At 32.1% G+C, this 18,619-nt stretch overlaps 1 non-coding gene across 1 annotated transcript; it reads left to right on the top strand.

Moving 5' to 3' along the window:
- The first annotated feature begins 7,656 nt into the window (after positions 1–7,656).
- On the top strand, positions 7,657–7,761 carry LOC111720194. Its single transcript, XR_002769990.1, has one exon. It is a non-coding gene; the product is annotated as a U6 spliceosomal RNA (small nuclear RNA).
- The last annotated feature ends 10,858 nt before the right edge of the window (positions 7,762–18,619 follow it).

Here is an 18,619-nt window from a genome sequence, read left to right as displayed (position 1 = left end):
TGAATGTAAAAATGTGTTCCCAGTTTGCTTCCCTTCTAATCTTATCTGCCTTAGTTTTGTAATTATAATCATTAAGGAATTATTTACTTTGGTGAGCTTTTGTACTTCCTTTCCCAATGAGCCATTTTACTTTTTAAGACATTCTTCTCCTTGTTAGCTTTTTATTTCCTTTTGCAACACTCTCAATTCTCTCCTAATTTTTCCTTTATTTCTATTATTTGATTTTCAGAATTCCTTTTGGGATCTTCCATAGCCTGAAGCCAATACTTACTTTTTTTGGAGACTTTGAATGTAGGAGCTTTGACTTTGTTATTTTCTCTTCTGTGTTTTGATCTTCCTTGCCACCCTAGTAGCTTTCTATGGTCAATTCTGGAGAGCAATTTGGAACTATGCTCAAAAAGTTATCAAACTGTGCATACCCTTTGATCCAGCAGTGTTACTACTGGGCTTATATCCCAAAGAGATGATAAAGAAGGGAAAGGGACCTGTATGTGCACGAATGTTTGTGGCAGCCCTTTTTGTAGTGGCCAGAAACTGGAAACTGAATAGATGGCTATCAATTGGAGAATGGCTGAATAAATTGTGGTATATGAATATTATGGAATATTATTGTTCTGTAAGAAATGACCAATAGGATGATTTCAGAAAGGCCTGGAGAGACTTACACAAACTGATGCTGAGTGAAACGAGCAGGACCAGGAGATCCTTATATACTTCAACAACAATACTATATGATGACCAATTCTGATGGACCTGGCCTCTTCAGCAATGAGATGAACCAAATCAGTTCCAACGGAGCAGTAATGAACTGAACCAGTTACACCCAGAGAAAGAATGCTGGGAGATGACTAAGAACCATTACATTGAACTCCCAATCCCTATATTTTTGCCCGCCTGCCTTTTGGATTTCCTTCACAGGCTAATTGTACAATATTTCAGAGTCCAGTTCTTTTTGTACAGCAAAATAACAGTTTGGTCATGTATACTTATTGTGTATCTGATTTATATTTTAATATATTTAACATCTACTGGTCATCCTGACATCTGGGGGAGGGGGTGGGGGGAAGGAGGGGAAAAATTGGAACAAAAGGTTTGGCAGTTGTCAATGCTGTAAAGTTACCCATACATATAACCTGTAAATAAAAAGGTATGGGGGAAAAAAAACTTTCTATGGTCAGAATCACTTTTCTGTCATCTGCTCATTTTTCTAGTTTATTTGTTGGTTTTTAACTCTTTGTTGAATAGGGCTTTGCTTCCAGGGTTAAAAAGTTCATTGTTCCAAGTTTCAGGAGCTTTGTGAAATTATTTTCAGAGATTCCTCTAGGGACCTGATCATAAGTCTCTAGGCTAGAGGTCTGAAAGCCATCAGTACAATCTCTGAATTAGAGATCCCTAGACCTGTTCCTGTTTTGTTGGATGTGAGGCTGGTACTGCACTTGGCGTTAAAGCTGAAACAGGGCCAAGGCTATGCTGGCATGGCCTGCACCAGAACTGTGTGTTGGACTCCCATCTTAGTGTCACAGACCTTTCCTACTGACCTTTTAAATTATCTTCAGCTGAAAAATGTTTTTCATCTTTTCGGGGTGTTCTAATGTTCTAAATTTGTTTAGAGCCATTATTTAAAGGAATTTGATTTGGGGTAGAGATTGGTAAGTTTCTGCCTTTACTCCATCTTAGCCCTTTTTACTCCAAGATTCAGTTCTAATACCAGTGCTTGCAGGAGGATTTTTATGGTCCTCCTCATTGTTCTGTTGGAATCCTTCCCTGGAAAGTTGCCTTCAATATACTCTCTCTGCATCTTAAATGAGCCTGTCTAAATTCATGTCACCTCTTCCATTTAAAGTCAAATTCTTGAGGGCAAGGATTGCTTTAGTTTCTCCAATGCCTAGGATAAAGAGTTTGAGTTTAGTAGATATTTAATAAATGTTTGTTGTCTTGAATTGATTAATAAACTCATGTGATCTTGCCTGATCTATAGTATAATCAAATACCTGACATTTGTCATATTGAGTAGATCCAGTACAAATTTTTCATTTATTTATTTAATTATCAAGTTCATTCAGAAGATAATTCAGAAGATCAATACTGTCAACATGGTGCTGAAGAAGCCAAAGATGGCCCAAAATAGTGTAGCCAGGTGCAAAATGAGGCATCATCACCAATATGGTGGGTCACAATCTTCATCATCAGTGTTCTAGAATCATAGTTGGTCATTTTATTGATTGAAATAGTTATCTTCTTCACAATATTATTATTGCATAAATTATTTTACTGGTTCTCCTTATTTTATTCTCCTTCAGTCCATACAAATCTTCTCAGTTTTCTTTAAAACCATCGCTTCCACCATTTTAGTGAGTTAGTTCTGTTCTGCTACATTCATCACATATTACATTCACATACCATGATTTATTTACTCATCTTTTACTCGATGGGCACTCCCTAAATTGTTAGTTCTTTGATATCACAAAATATCTGCTTTAAATATTTGAACATATTTGTACATTGTACATATGTACAAAAAAAATTTTACATATAAGTCTTTTTCCTCTTTCTTTGATCTCTTTGCTGTAAAGAAATAATAGAATAATTTAAGAGTCAACTTCTATATTTTACAAATAAGGAAACTAAAACCCAGAAAGACTATGACTTGACCAAAGTCACATATATAGTAAGCATAAAAGTAAGCATTTAAACCAATTTTTATTTAAAAATTTTTATTTAATATTTTATTTCCCCAGTTACCTGTAAAAATAAAATTTTAACATTTGTTTTTAAACCTTTGAGTTCCAAATTCTTTCCCTTTCTCTCTTCCTACTCTCTTCATTGAGAAGGTAAGCAGTTTATATGAGACATCATGCAAAACATGTTACAATATTATTCATATTTTGAAAGACAAATGAAACAAACAACACTAGAAAAATAAAGAAAATTGAATACAATTATGCTTCAAACTGTATTCAGGCATCATTAATTCTTTCTCTGGGAATGAATAGCATTTTTCATTATAAGTCCTTTCAAAGTTGTTCTGAATCTCCGTGTTGCTGAGATTAGCTAAATCATTCACAACAAATTATCTTATAATATTGCTGTTACTTTATACATAGTATATTTCACTTTGTTTGAGATCATGAAGGTTTTCTCCAGGTTTTTCTGAGAGAATCATGTTCACCATTTCTTAGAACACAATAGTATTCCACCACAACAACATAGCAAAATCTGTGTAGCCATTCCCCTTAATGATCATCCCTTCAATTTCCAGTTCTTTGCCATAAGAAAAAAAATTGCTATAAATATATGTACTCTACATATAAGTCTTATATCTTTTTCGATACAGACTTAGTACTGATATTTCTATATCAAAAGATATGAAAATTGAGGGAGGATTCTGAGGAGGAGTATGTTGATAAATTTCATGCTCTCCCGATTTCCCCCACAAATAGAACAAATTTATGTCTAAGGGCAAAGATAGATTGGTGAAAAAACAAGAAGACTTGGGGCAGAACGGGGCTCTTTCTGGTACAACCCTAGAAGATTTGAAGAAAGGCCCCTGACAGGGGATTAACCCAAATGAAATGCAAATAGTAAACTCTTCAGAAACCTGGTGGGGATTCCCTTAGGCTATCTGGTTATGGCAGGAGCCTCAACCCAAACCACAGATACTTTCACCTCCTGGACTGTTTGTGGAATCTCTGATTAGGGATGGTGGGCCCAGCTGTGCTTCTGAGACATGGCCCTGGGTGAGAAGGAACTAGCATCTGATGAGTGAAAAACCAGTGGGGCAGGAACAATGCCGGCTGTGGGGACTTGCAGGAGGATGTAGCTTTTGGGTTGAGGTTCCAGATAAGAGTGGAGAACTAAAGGGAAGCCTGAGGCACCATCCCCTCACTCCAGGATTAGAAGTGCTTACACTAATATCTCTTATTTAAAAAAAAAAAAAAGATGAAGTGGCAAAGGAAAAAGAACCCTACCAATGAAACATAGTATGGAAACAGGGAAGGCTGGAATTCATCTTCAGAGGAGGACACTTTAGTTAAAAAAAAAAGTTTCTACCCCAAAGAGTAACATGAAATGACTTCATGCCCAGAGACAATTTAGAGAAGAACTCAAAAAAGAATTCAAAAATTGAGGAATTGAGGAAAAAGTAAAGAAAAAAATTAAAACCATCCAAACATGAAGATTATGAAAAAATATTAACCAATTAGAAAAAAAGGTACAGAATCTCAAAAATGAAAATAACTCTTTGAAAATTAGAATCAGGAAAGGGGAAGCCAGTAAAGCCAAGAGAGACCAAGAAATAACAAAATAGATTATAAAGAATGAGAAAATAGAACAGAATGTGAAACACCTCATAAGGAAAAACAACAGATCTGGAGAACAGATCAAGAAGAGAAAATATAAGAATAATTGGAGAGCTAGAAAGTTGTGACCAAAAAAAAAAATCTGGATATACTGATGCAGAAAATAATCTGAGAAAATTGTCCTGGAATGATAAAACATGAGAAGAAAGTACAAACAAAAAAATCCACCCATCACCACCCCAAAGATATTATTTGTGGAAAATATATAAGAATATTATTGCCAAATTTGGAACCCCCATAACAAATTTTTTTTTTGCAAGAAACAAGAAAAAAAGAATTCAGATATGCTAGAGCTGCAATTAGAATTGTACAAAACCTATCAACAGCTACAATAAAAGACCTCAGATCTTGGAATCATATCTATAAATAAGAAAAAGAACTAAGCCTATAGACAAATATATCACATCCAGCAAAATTATCTATAATCTTGAATGACAAAAAATGCAGATATTTAATGAACTTGCAAATTTGCAGGACTTTTTATCAACCAAACCTGAACTTAACATAAAATTTAACTTATAAAAATCAATATCAAAGAGCAATGTTAAGGAACTCAACATAGACAAACTGTTTTAACTTGAACAAAATGTTTTTTTAATATGTAAAATGTATACTTTATATTTAAGATTTAAATCAATGATAGGGTAAGTTCAAAAGAAACATTGAGAAAGTAAAGGTAATAATTGTAATCATCTTATACAAATGAAGTGCAGAGATAGAATAGACACAGAGGCCTTAGAAGGAAGAAGAGAGTTCATAGTTCTGAAAATCTACTCTCATCTGGAATGGATTCAATAGACAACACTACATATGTACCTTTAAGAGTATAGCATTTTCCAAAATCTACAAAAAAAATTAAGGGGGAGGGATGGACAGATAGGGAAGCAAAGGGTGAGAGAAGAAGACAAGGAAGGGATGCCTGGGTGAGGAGAAGCTAAGTAGTAGTAAACCAAGTTATGAAACAGAATTTAATGAAAGAGCAGGGATAGGAATGACATGTGTGTATGTGCAATATGTATGAGTATGTATGAGTATGTGTATATGTATGTATATATCTACATACATATACATAAATATATCTTTTCTTAACTATAGCTTGCTTGGGGGTGAGGAGGATAAAAGAAAAGTATGTGTTTATATATATATATGTATGTGTATGCATATATTTACTATGTGTATATATAAAAATATCCTTTTAAAACCATAATCTACTTGGGTATGGTAGAGGAATGAAAGGGGGGAAAAGAATATAATAAAAAAAAGGTGTGCAGCAGAGATGAAAGGAACAATTTACAAGTAAAGACAGCCACTCATGACTATAATTACTTCTACTAATATATATACTTTCTTGAATTGGTATTTGTTGTTATATAACCTCCCTGATGTTCTGCTGGGCACATGAGAATATTTTCTTTTGTTTAATTTTGTTTTGTACTAATTTTCTGTTTTTCTTTTCTCTTATTCTGTTTTTTCAACTAAAATAAATTGGAATTTTTAAAAAAATAAAAACAAAAAAAAAGTTATGCAGCTAAACCAAGCATATATATACACACACACACACACACACACACACACACACACACACACACACATAGATTTGAACTATTCCTTATAATGCAAAGCCTCTCCAAAGCATCCAGAAGTGAAATAGAAAATAAAAGACAAGTTTTGAGTCTATGTCATCCATAAACTCAACCTGGACAGAAAGAAATGAGTAAGAGCAAAATTTAAATATATAGGATAAATTTGAAATCCAAACTTCAAATAATCAGGAAGGAATAAGCCAAGAATAGAGAAGAGATAAGAACATAGTGAATAATATTGCCTCCAAGTCTGATATAGGTGAAAGGTAACCATGTAATGAATATGTGACAAGTCAAAAACTTCCTTCCCTTCTGGTTTTAAACACTGTTCTCAAGTACACACAATTAAGTGTTGGCAGAGAGATGTTGTTCCCCAGAATGAAGCAGAAGGTTGACTCCATAGGAATAAGTCACCATTGATGACAGTTAGTTAAAGGGCTAGGTCTTCTGAGATTCCTCATGTATTCCTTGAACTTATTTCATATAGTTTAAGAAAATCAGAGAACAAGTGCCCTTGGATTTTGAAATTAAGATATTTCATAGCCAAGTAAATATTAAGAAAAATCAACATGATCAAGTAGAAAGCAAGGAAGTACAATATGTTACAATGAGTTTAATTTAGATAATCAAATGAGAGGACAGAATCTTTGTTTCATTATGCAATCAAGTGAAAATAACTCTTTAGGGAGATGAAGTTACAGTTAGCTTTTAAAAAAAAGTTAAATCTGTGACTTGAAAACTTTAGCTTTAGAAAAAGGGTAAAATCAGGAGAGAGAAGTATATAAACAAGACAAATACATACACACACACACACACACATACACAACTTAATTTATAATCTCATCAGCACAGGAATCTACTGCTGTGGAAGCTTAGAAAATAGATGCCCATCACAACATGATTTATGAACTTAGAAAGTTGCATGGGGCACTGAAAGTAAATGCTTTCCCTCTGTCCACATAGACAGCATAGGTGAGAGGCAAGACTTAGTCCCATTTCTTCCAGTCCTTTACCATGATTTTTATCAAAAATCTAATAGAATTTTGTCAGCAAATGTGGTAGAAGGATTTGCTACTCCTTTTTAAGATAACATCACTTTGAATTGAGGTTTAAACTTGTCAGCAACAAAAAGCTATTCCTTCTGTCTAGTCATATGACCCATGACTGTCCCTTTTCCTAAAATGAATAATTCTATTAGGAGGCAAGTGAATAAGTCTTTTTTTTTTTTATCCTTTTCCCCAAATAACCAGAAATCAATAATGTATTTATCATAGTTATTCTATTGCTAAGTACAACTAAGCAGATAGCCTCATAATGCTGGACTTTGAAGAAATAACTAAACTTTTCTCCTATTACAATGAATCAGGAAAAAGAAGAAAAAGTAAAATTTTCCTGGAGAAAAATCTTGTCTCATCTTGGGGAGTACTAGATTTTTCTTTTGCTTAATAGATGGATAGGAAAAGTAACAAAAGTTTTAGGAGTGTGAGATTTTGTTCATGATGGAACCAGCTTTCTACAGAACATTTTTGGAAAAGAGTGATAGAAAATGTCTTGAGAAAGGGCTAGCGTACTATGAGATGAGGGATATTTTGATAAGAATATATGTTTAGATAGAGAAAGCAGGGGAATCTGAACTAGAAATACATTTTTATTCTCATAAACGTTTCCTACTCTAAAATCAAAACAACATAAAGGCTTAAAAATTCACATATGTTGTGCTTGCTTAGATGGCACATATATTCTAAGTTGGAATGCTATAGAGATTAACATGGTCCCTGAATAAGGATAAAATATAAATTTAAGAAGTTCTCTATATTTTTAAAAAATAAATATAAATCCATATTACGTTTCAAAAAAAGACAAATTTCTCATACTCAATATTGTCATTGAATTAATTTAAATATGTTAATATAGTATAACACAAAACATAATGTTATCTACTGTTCTAAGATAAGATTTTACTATTTGTATAAAGGCTCAGGATACTATGAATTTTTTTCTCAATTAAATACATAGCAGTTCAAAATTAATAGTATGACAATTCACACTAAAAATGAAGTGGATAAAAAACACATATTGATCAAATTGCTACAAGCAAGTGGACATTACTGGTTTTCTGACACTAAGTAAATTATTTGCAAAAACCTTAAGCTCCTACTTAACATCATTAAAAAGCACATTAAAATATGGTGAAAGATATTGACATAGTAGTAATTATGGTAGATCTATCTCTTATAGATTAGGGACAATTTATAAAGAAAGTTATAAAGACAGGAAGTTTAGTCCCATTCTTACTAGTAACTAATGATGTCTTATGCTAGTCATTAACTAATCTGAGATAGAATTTCATTATATGCAAGATAAGAGATTTGAATTCTATGATTTTTAAAAGTCAATGACAAAAACATAAATTTATGATGTCCTTGAGCAAACTTTATCTCTCATACTCAGTTTTATCATACATAAAATGAAGTCCTTTCTTATCATTCTGAGGATCCTCTAGTGGATAGGCAAAATGTATTTGCATTTGAAATAACAAAATAGCAACACTAAATACTACAATCTCAATGCTTTCAATGATCCCAAATAGTTCTTGCTGCAGAGCCCATCTCTTTAATAATGATATTCTCCCAGTTATGCCATATGGCTTATAAATTATGTAATTCTCCAATTTTGGAAGAACTAAAATTACAAATAACCTTCAAAGGTACATGGTGAACAGAAGTTAACTTCATATTACCAATGTGGAGATACATATCTCAAGCAGGAAAAGATAGAATTATGTATTAATAGGGGAAAAAAAGGTAGACATTAGCATGTAGCAAGAATGAAAGGCAAAAGATGGATGCCTCAAATGGTACACTGATTATAGTCCTAAAAGAATAAGAGATAAATATCTAATCTTGGTAAAATATGATAGATTTAAGGAGGTATACAGAGTATGTAATACAAATTAATATAATACAAATGAAGTATTTAAACAAATTAAACCTCAGATCCACCAAAGTATCCACATAAAGCAGGAAAAAAAAATAGTGGATAAAAAATAGAACTAGTCCTAATCTTGTCTCTACACTAGTTGTGTTACTTTGGACAAATCACTTAATATCTCTGAAATTCAGTGCATTTATATGTACTTCAATGGAAATAATATTTTCCTGATCTAAAGACAGACGACTGGATCAAATAATATAATGAAATTTTCTGCTAGCTTTAAAAATCTATTATTCCTTCTTAAACTGAGTCAACTACTTTTTTTTAAAATTGGGAAGGGGTTAGAATAGAAAAGTCAAATGCTTATGGAGCATTTTTGCTGTATCTACTATTCCAACAAAAATTGTTTGAATAATATAATGATATTCAGCAAAGTAGCTATTTTGATTGCCCTATATAATGCAAAAGAATTTTTAAGGTGAGTCAAGTAGAGGCTGCTAAACTGTTGTTCATAGTGCTGATGTTGTGATATTTCGTCTTTTTATGTTATGTTCTCATAAAAACCCAGCTAAATCTGAAATTTCTCTCATTCTTCACAAAATTTAAAGAGACATTCAATTAGGAGCACATCTGTTTCCTTTTTCTTTATAGAAATAGTACAATGAAGGCAACCTTGATGGAATCAGCACCAGGTACTTTGCTACATGAGAGCAACATATGACATTCAATACCTCTTTTTCAGTTGGAAGTTTGGCTATAGAAGGATTGACTTTAATCTAAGGTATATGATCAATGACTTTAGCATTGGTTAATGATGATCTGTTGAAAACACTATGGAAGTGTTCAGCCCAACTTTCCAGGATAATGATATCATCATTGAATCAATGTGATCCCAACAGTACTGAATAGTTGAGATGTACCAAAAGTCTCTGATCCATAAATAGTATTTAGAGCAACATAGAAGTATTTTGTATTGTTGCTATCAGCATAAAACTGAATCTCATCTGTCTTCTTATTGAGTCAAGAATCCTTCATCTCTCTAACCTTTAATTGCACTTTGCCTTGATGGAGTAAAACACTGCTTTCTTAGAGAGATGAACTGATTTGCTGGTAAATCCTAATAAGTTCCCTTCTTTTTTGTTTAGAAGGTTCTGATTTTCCCCATCCTTTTCATCAAACCAATCCAGACTTCTGTTAATGTTCAAGCTCAGATAAACAAATGTAGTGCTGTACACCAAGTCAATGAGAGCTGTCTACTCCTTTTTTGCTCCTCTATTGCTATGTGCTGACTCAGCTTTCCCTACAGGTCAACAATAAATTATTCAGGCATGGAGAAGCATTCCAATCTGTTAACTTTGAATCTCCTGTCAGTCATTTTGCTTTGGGGCCACCACTTTTGTTGAATGAAAATGTTTAACTTGGAGAAGATATGTCTATTATTAGTCTACTAGTTTGGGGCATCCATCACCTTTGTCACTCTCACATTCATACCATTTTTTCTCCTCACAATGACATAGTCTGTTAAGTGCCAGAGCTTGCTGCAAGGTTGCATCCATAACATTTTGTTTTATTAAGTTAAATGGAAAGACAAGAGAGTCTCTCTCTTAGTCCTTGCTAGCAAGATTTTTGTGAGTTCATCTTAATCTGTTTATCCTTCACCTGAAAAATGGTCATCAACTGAGACTCAGTATGATTTCAGAAAGAACAGATGATGTTTGCTGAGAAAGAACTCCAGGAGAAATACTAAAAGCAGAAGAGTCTGTACACAACAATCGTCTACTTGACCAAGGGCTTTGATACTCTCCATTGTATGAGCTTATGAAAAATCAAGATGAAATTTGGCTGCTCAGAGAAGTTCATCAGTATTATTTTCGAATTTTGTGATGACATGCTTGCATGAGTTCTGAATAAAGCACCATGCCTATTATATTTTCCCAATCATCAATGGAGTAAAACAAGACTATGTGCTTGATCTTATGCTTTTTAACATGGTCAAAAATGAGAAAAAGAAGCACAAATGCTGATAAATAATCAAATGTTGAACTTTAATAGAAATTTTCTCTTCTTTACCACTTCTAAATTTGTTAACATAATAAATATACAACTGTGAAGCACTAGAAAAGTGCCTAATACAAAAAGTTTGAAACCAAAGTTTTAGCACTTTTTTTGTGTTACTAATTCTGTAACTTTTGAAAAAAACCATTTAACCTCTCTATGTTTCAATTTTCTTTTCTGTACAATGCAAATATTTAGTGGAAGGACAAGTAAGGCAGTTTTGTTTCTTTTGTATTAAATTTAATATATGCTTCAATATATAAGATAAAAGTTTTCTATTTCAGATAAAGTCTTTGCACATAGAAATTTTCATCTTTATTGATATTTATTAGCTTTATAATAAAAATAAAATTTATGTTAAAAGCAAATACATACATAGAATTCAATGATATGTGAATTTCCAATTGATTATCAGAAATTATTATTAAATACCAATTATATTTAGAGTTTCTTTACATAAAATCTATAGTTATATAAATATATGTACAAAGTCTATAATATTTAAACAAAATTTTAAAAATGCTCTTCATGCATAAATATGGTAGGATTTTTTATTTGAGAAAATGAAGTCAATTTATATGTCCCAATGAAGATGGATTTCTAATAAATTATGCTAGGCAAACTACAGATGTATGCACCAACTAAACTGACAAACTAGTAAGAGGGAACCATTGTATAGAAGTTCCTATATAAAGGATAGTTTTTATTTCTTGATTTATCATAGGTAATTAAGAGAAATAATGTGTACTTGCTTTATATGACCACTTAAGTATATGTTACCTTCAACTTCTGAGGACAAAAGTTGACATATAAAAACAGGAAAAAGGAAGATCCAGGTTCAGTTCTATTTCTGCCACTAAATAGCTCCGTTACTCTGAGTAAGTTATTTAAGTTTGGGGATCCATGTTTGGATCTCATTGGGTCTAAATTTCTTTCTATCTAAAATTTCTAGAAGATTTATTTAAGATGACTGACTGAATGAAGGTAGATCACCCATTTCCCATAAACTTACTTTGGCAAAACCAAAGATTGCACCAGAATGAATAGTGATCAAGATATTTAATAGTAATTTAAAATAAGTTGCTTCTTTCTGCACAAATTCAGCCAAAATTCTAAAGACAATTGGAAAGGGGGTCACCACTACTACAGATCAACCACAGGATGGTCCTACCATAATGAGATATCAAAAAAGAGGGGTAGTCTTCATCACTATGGTAGTAAATAAATTTTATTGGGGGGGAGAGCTTATTTATGAGGCCAGTCCTGATCAGTAGCATGACACTGAAAGGTGTATGCACCACATTTAGTCCATGAAAAATATTATATAAAAACAAAACAAAGAATGCTTACTGCCAAAAAATAATTCATGGTGACATGCAAGTTTTCTCATTGGAACTGTTTTACTACTTACAATAATCATGATGCCATAGATCACATAGCTTGTGCATACATTCTTTCCAGTAGTTCTTTCACAGAGTTACATGAGTGGTACACAAGTGGCTCACAATCATGGAGGAAGTAGAGGAGTTGAATAATGTTATACTAGAAATACAATCCACAACAGCAATTCAATCACAAACAGGGGAACAACATAACCAGGAACAGAATTACCACAGTGGTTGCAATATTCTTCCAATCTACTCCAAAGAAGATGAAAAAAAGTCGATGATATCTGGTGATTAATAGGAGAACTGGATTTCTAAATTAGTTAGCTAAATTTATGAACTTAATTTAGAGACAATATATTGGTGATATAAAGTAGAATTAATTACAAGATGGAATGAGAAGCATGTAAGACCCTTGACTTGCTCCTTTTGTCAATGGAAGATATGTGACAATTTTCCCTGATCAGTTAATGTAAGAGCAAGAGTGATTAATTATAGCACAAGCCTTAACCATGGACTAATTTTATAGGGGAGATTTACTTGCCATCAAGGTAACTAAAGAAATTTAACAAACTTAGATAATGTGAAAAAAAAAGAGTCTAAACAATACAATAATTATCACTAACATCATCTAATATCAAATCTCTGCATTTTAGTGAACCACTCATAATTTCCATTTAATCAACATGTATCATCTTTGACCCCTGATGTTTCATATATTCACTTGGTCTCTGCAAGTAAATTCTCTTATACATTCTGAAATAAGTCTAATTCTCAGGGCAGCTCCAAAGTGGTCTCTTCCTCAATAGATTTGCTCCTCTGGTTCCAAATTATTTGCAGAGTTCCTTAGATGTTTCTGCTAAAATCTTTTACAAAACACATTTTAATAAAATTTAGTACATCCTCCTAAATTTTACTTTTACAATAACTAGTTCGTGTAGTGATAACCAGTTCAAACTTTGTGGTTCTGATTTTATCAACAACAAAATTATAAGAGGAATATAAAATTTGGAACCTATAATTCACACAAAATTTCAGAGAATTTAGGTTTAAACATAACCCATTAAAATAATTTTGACATATATGAACATATTATCTTGTTTCCTCAAAATTTTCCATTCCATTTTAAATTTCCCTCTCCCCTTATAAGGACCTTATATTGATAAGGATGTAATCCTGTACATGAAAACATTTTTCATCAGCACTTTTTGCAGAAAAATGTTTTCCATTCTTAGAGTCAATGGTTACATACATGATTATACTTGAAAAATGATAATTTTACTCCAGTTATAACAAAAGATCTGGGATGGGATATGTAAATACGTTATGTAATTAATTCCCAATTGTACATAGAGAATAGTATATGCCAAATGAATTATCTGCAGTGAAATGTTCAATTTTTAACCATTTTTTAATGGAATAGATTTATTGTCTACTACTCTCTCAGAAGCCCTCTAAATAATTAGAATAAATTTAAGGCAGTCTTCAAATGATTTGTATACATTCAGGACACTTCCCTACATACAGGTATTAATCCCAAATTAAATAACAAGCCTGAGTAAAACTGGATTTCACTGACCACTTGCCCTGATTATAGAAATTTTCTATAAAAGGAAAAAAGTAACTATGTGATTATAACAGTATCAAAATTGATCCCCCAGTTCCAACCTGAAGGTCACAAAGTGACTTAAAAAATGTAATCCAGAATAAAACATACTTATCTCTATTTGGTTTCAGGTAAGAGTCTCAATTAACAGCCAAACAAGAGCAAAATTCCACATCATTTTAACATGTAAAAGCCAGATTTGGGATTAAGTAGGTGGGAAACATTCCTGTTCAAAAGAAAATAACAATGGGGAAACTGAGTCAAGAGAATCTTACCTTCTTCAGTCATACCAAGTTGATTTTTTTGACTGTTCTTAGATACTGACATCTACCTGTAGCAGTTCAGGATCACACTCCCTTTGGGCAGCTTAAGACATTTCCCTACACTGGTGAATTACTGACATAATGATCACTCAGACAATCATAATTAAAATTTAATTGAAAATTTCAGAAAATTAAAAATTGAAAATTTAGAACATTATCAATTACAATCCCATAGGATTTTTACCACAAATATCAATTTTCACTAATTGCAACTTAGGGATCAATATAGTAATTATTACTCTCATATTATTGGAATAGGCAGTAAAAGTATACTAGACCACACGTACACATACACACACACACACACACACACACACACACATTAATTTAACATTTTTCTCTTGAATTTCTTTTCTTCCCCTTCTCCTTGAGTTTTGAAATCACTATATTATAAACAAATTTGTAAACCAATTTATTGCTTAGGAATTTTATGTCACTAGCAAAGAGTTTCACAGGGCTGTTTAGCACCTATGACCTGTTAAACAGATGGTCTCAAGATACTCTGCAAGTCTACAAACAAGAAGATTTTTTTCAAGGTGTTTTCTTTTAACTTTATCCCACGAAGTAATGATCAGTTCTTCCCATTTTTTTCACATTGTACACAAACAGCATTCTAACCAAACATACATAAGCAAAAAGCTGCAATTATGCTAGATGTCTAGCATAATAGTGTAATACCACACTATTAGATACACAATTACATAAATCTCCTAAAAAATTGGTACTCCTTTTCCCCCATCCCCAACATAAGCCAGGGATTCTCTTTAAAGAATTAAAACCTTCCCCTGGAATAATATAGCATCTCTACTTGGAGAATGAATATTCATTCTCCAAGGCTTTGTAAAGAAAACTTTTGGCCTTCCAACAGGGATCTCTTAGGAAAAACAAAATATTCTCCAAAACTTTAAAATAAGGTTTAACTCTTCAAGCTTTAAAGAAATTCTAAGATCTAGGTAGACGTAGGGAATCTTCATGGGAATACAAAAATAAATTCTCTATGGAACTACCTAAAATGATTTTTCAGGTAATTTATCAGCCATTTCCAAACAATCTTCAGTTCGCTGAGTTTTTCTTTCTCCATCTTTCTCTGATATCCCCTCTGATTGAGCTGCAGTCAGAAAGGGAAAGTTCACACTATTATGGAAGTAACAGGTTTTATTTGTAGGAGCTTACTTATAAAGCTAGCCCTGGGCATGGTAGGACAATGTTAATATAGTAAATTGTTGAAGAGAATGAAAACAAGTCACTATAACTCAACACACACAGAATAGCAAGTGAAATTGTGCCTGTGTTTCTCAAGTGGCCGAACTTTTATAATTCATGCTATTTTTTACTATTGCCTTCGTTTAAAATCTAACAGAATAATGCTCTATAAAAATTATGTGCTTTGTTTTGTAAATATATTATTTTGGAAGATACAGATGAAGGGATTGTGTTTTTATAAATAATAATTACATCTTATATTTTCATATTTTCAAAGTGCCTAGATAGCATAGGAATCAATGTCACATAAATATACACCTTTCAAAGGAAATTTATTGTTACATGCCTGAGTGATGTCTGACATTACTACTCTCTTCTCTAGAAATGGGGAATTAAAAATAACCTCTACTCCTAGAATTTCACTTTCAATTGAATGTGGCAATGGCTTATCATCACCAACTCCTCCAATTCAATTATATAAACTCAGAGAAGCTTAACAGCAAGATTTAGATTTTGTGAAGGGATATTATCTAATCTAGCCTCATTAATTTACAAGTGGAATGTGGGTTTCAGAGAATTTAAGTATCTTGTTCAAAGTCATACAGATAGTATACAAGTAGTAAGCTGCTTTTAAGTAGTAAGTAGTAGAATTGGGATTTGAACTTAAATGCTCATTTTTCAAATGTAGCATGTTTACTACTTATGTGATCATATGCTTATATCCCTGATATTAGTTAATTAGAATGTCCAGTTTCCCTAATGTATTGTGACATCTAATATCTGGCTAATGTATAAAATTGATAAGCATTTGAAAGTCTGCAACAAATAAAGTCTTTTTCAATGTGTTCAACTTTCACTATTTTGGTTTACAATTCATCTTGAATATAGCATCTCAAGAAAAATGATATGTAAAAATTCCTGGTAAACTGTCAAGTGCTATTGAAATGTAAGGTGCTATTGCCTTGTTATTACATTAAATATCATTGCTAACACTTTATCAAGAAGTTATTTTTCTTTTAAATATGTGATTTTAAAAGGCTTGACAAGTTGCTAAATGTAATTGTATTGTATCACAGGTCAAAATATTTACCAGTGAAATGAATCTCATTTTATAAAGGATCAATTTTGAAAAGATGGTTTTCTTGACTAAAATTCCTGCCAAACTTTGCTAGAACACATGTATTTTGTTAAGTGAATCTACATCTTTTTAGTAAATTATAGCTATTCTCTGGTTACAAAAACTCTCATTAAATATTAAATGGCCAGTTGTCCACTGTTTCATGCTACTCCCATCTCCATTTAGAGCATATGAAACAGCGATCAACACCTTTTATACAGCTACTACTGACTGATGACTTATATAGGAAGCTACCAGACTGGACTTTCTTCCTTTTATATAAGCAGATTCTGTTTGTATGACTATTCCCTTCATCATTGCAATTCAAAACTTCTCCATGCCGTTTTTATCTTTTAGGAATGCTGTGCATCTATGTCCATAAGTCATTCATATGGTATCAATCCAAACATACTGGTGACCTTTTAAATGTTTCAGGGAGGTCAATACTGTATTCTGACTCCATATATTTATGGTTTGTTATTTTTAATCCAAATAGTACCACTTCTTTTCCTGTAATAAATATCATCAATATTGTATTTTATTTCATTACTTATACCCAAATCATCACTGGTAACAAATTTGCAAACTGCTTGCACCTACCATGTACCTTTCCATGAAATGTCAGGTACTTGTAATATGTTTTCTCCCAAAAATAGTATTGTGTCATGGTTTGTAAGAGAATATTTATGATAAGGGGATAGTTTTTTGTGAAAGTTCACTTATTCAAAGCCTTAAACAATTGTCCTAAACCAATGCAATTTAATCAGATCTCTTCCTACTTTTGTCAACAATACCTATCTAAAATAGAGACATGCTTGTGTGTATGTGTACATATGTGCACACATACATGAATATGTAAATACACACTTAATAAATGCTTTTTGACTGTTAGAAAAAATAAGTTGAGAAAGAGATTCTGAACAAAGTTTTGGTGTGAGGTATAGAGTAATTTGACACAATTTACAACCTAAGTTTTATATGTTTATTTTATAAATATACCTAATTGTTAAAATTTCCTTGATGAGATTTTAAAGTGCCTCAGAAGTTAAACTGAAATAAGTATGATGTCATCTGTAAACAGGAGTTTTACTATCTGTAAATAAAAGCCTTACCATCTACGGGTATCTCATCTATTTGGACTTTGTTCAGAAACTATACGATACTTTGAAAAATTAGCTGAGAATATATTTTATACCTAATCTGACTCAGTGGATTGTTTAATAAGCCTATTAATATAGTTTCATCAGTCAGAGGATTCTAAGTAATTATAAAGTATTCATGGGAAGATTCCTTGTTTTAGGAAAATCTTTAATACATTTCATTCCACTAACCAAATTGCTTCCTTCAAATCAATAAATAAGACATTAAGATAAATTAACTTCTTATATTCTCTAAGCCTCTCAGTCACTGGTATGGCTTGGAAATTTGTAGTCAGCTTTAAAAAATCACTTTTAAAAGTTCTCTGGTTCCTTGTTATGTTTTCTTCTAGGATATTCTGAATACAGCACAGACTATAAAGACTTTATAAAGATGGAAAAAATAAGCAAATTACTACTATCAATAGTAATTCATTTGTATTACTATGGGATGGTTAGGTAGAAGTATCTTTTGCCTTTCCATTCTTTTAGAATCTTTCTCTGAGATTCATTGAAAACTGATCCCGTGTTGCCTTGAGTGATAAATATGTTTGAGCACAGATTTCTTCTGTCTCTAATTACTCAGATTCAGCTTAATTTTAAAATAATTTTCTTACTTGTCATTGAAACTTTCTTATATATAGGATGTGGAATACTCAGGTGGTAGACTCTATCTCTTCTTTACCATATGTCATTTTCAGTTCATTTCTATTGTTGTCAAGTAAATAAATGAGCAAAAAAAACTCTAACAGGTCTATTTGATTTTCTATCTGTTGCTTCTGTTGTTTCATCTAAAAATGCTAGCAGGATTACCTATCTTATGTTCAACACTTTGTAAGAACTTTCTAAACGTATTTTTTATAATTTTGAGAGGAGATGATTCTCATAACCTTCCACTTTTCATCTCTCTATATAACAA

Source organism: Sarcophilus harrisii, chromosome 2 (assembly GCF_902635505.1).
Source record: "Sarcophilus harrisii chromosome 2, mSarHar1.11, whole genome shotgun sequence".
Taxonomy (NCBI): Eukaryota; Metazoa; Chordata; class Mammalia; order Dasyuromorphia; family Dasyuridae; genus Sarcophilus; species Sarcophilus harrisii.
This window is presented reverse-complemented; position numbering and strand designations above follow the sequence as displayed.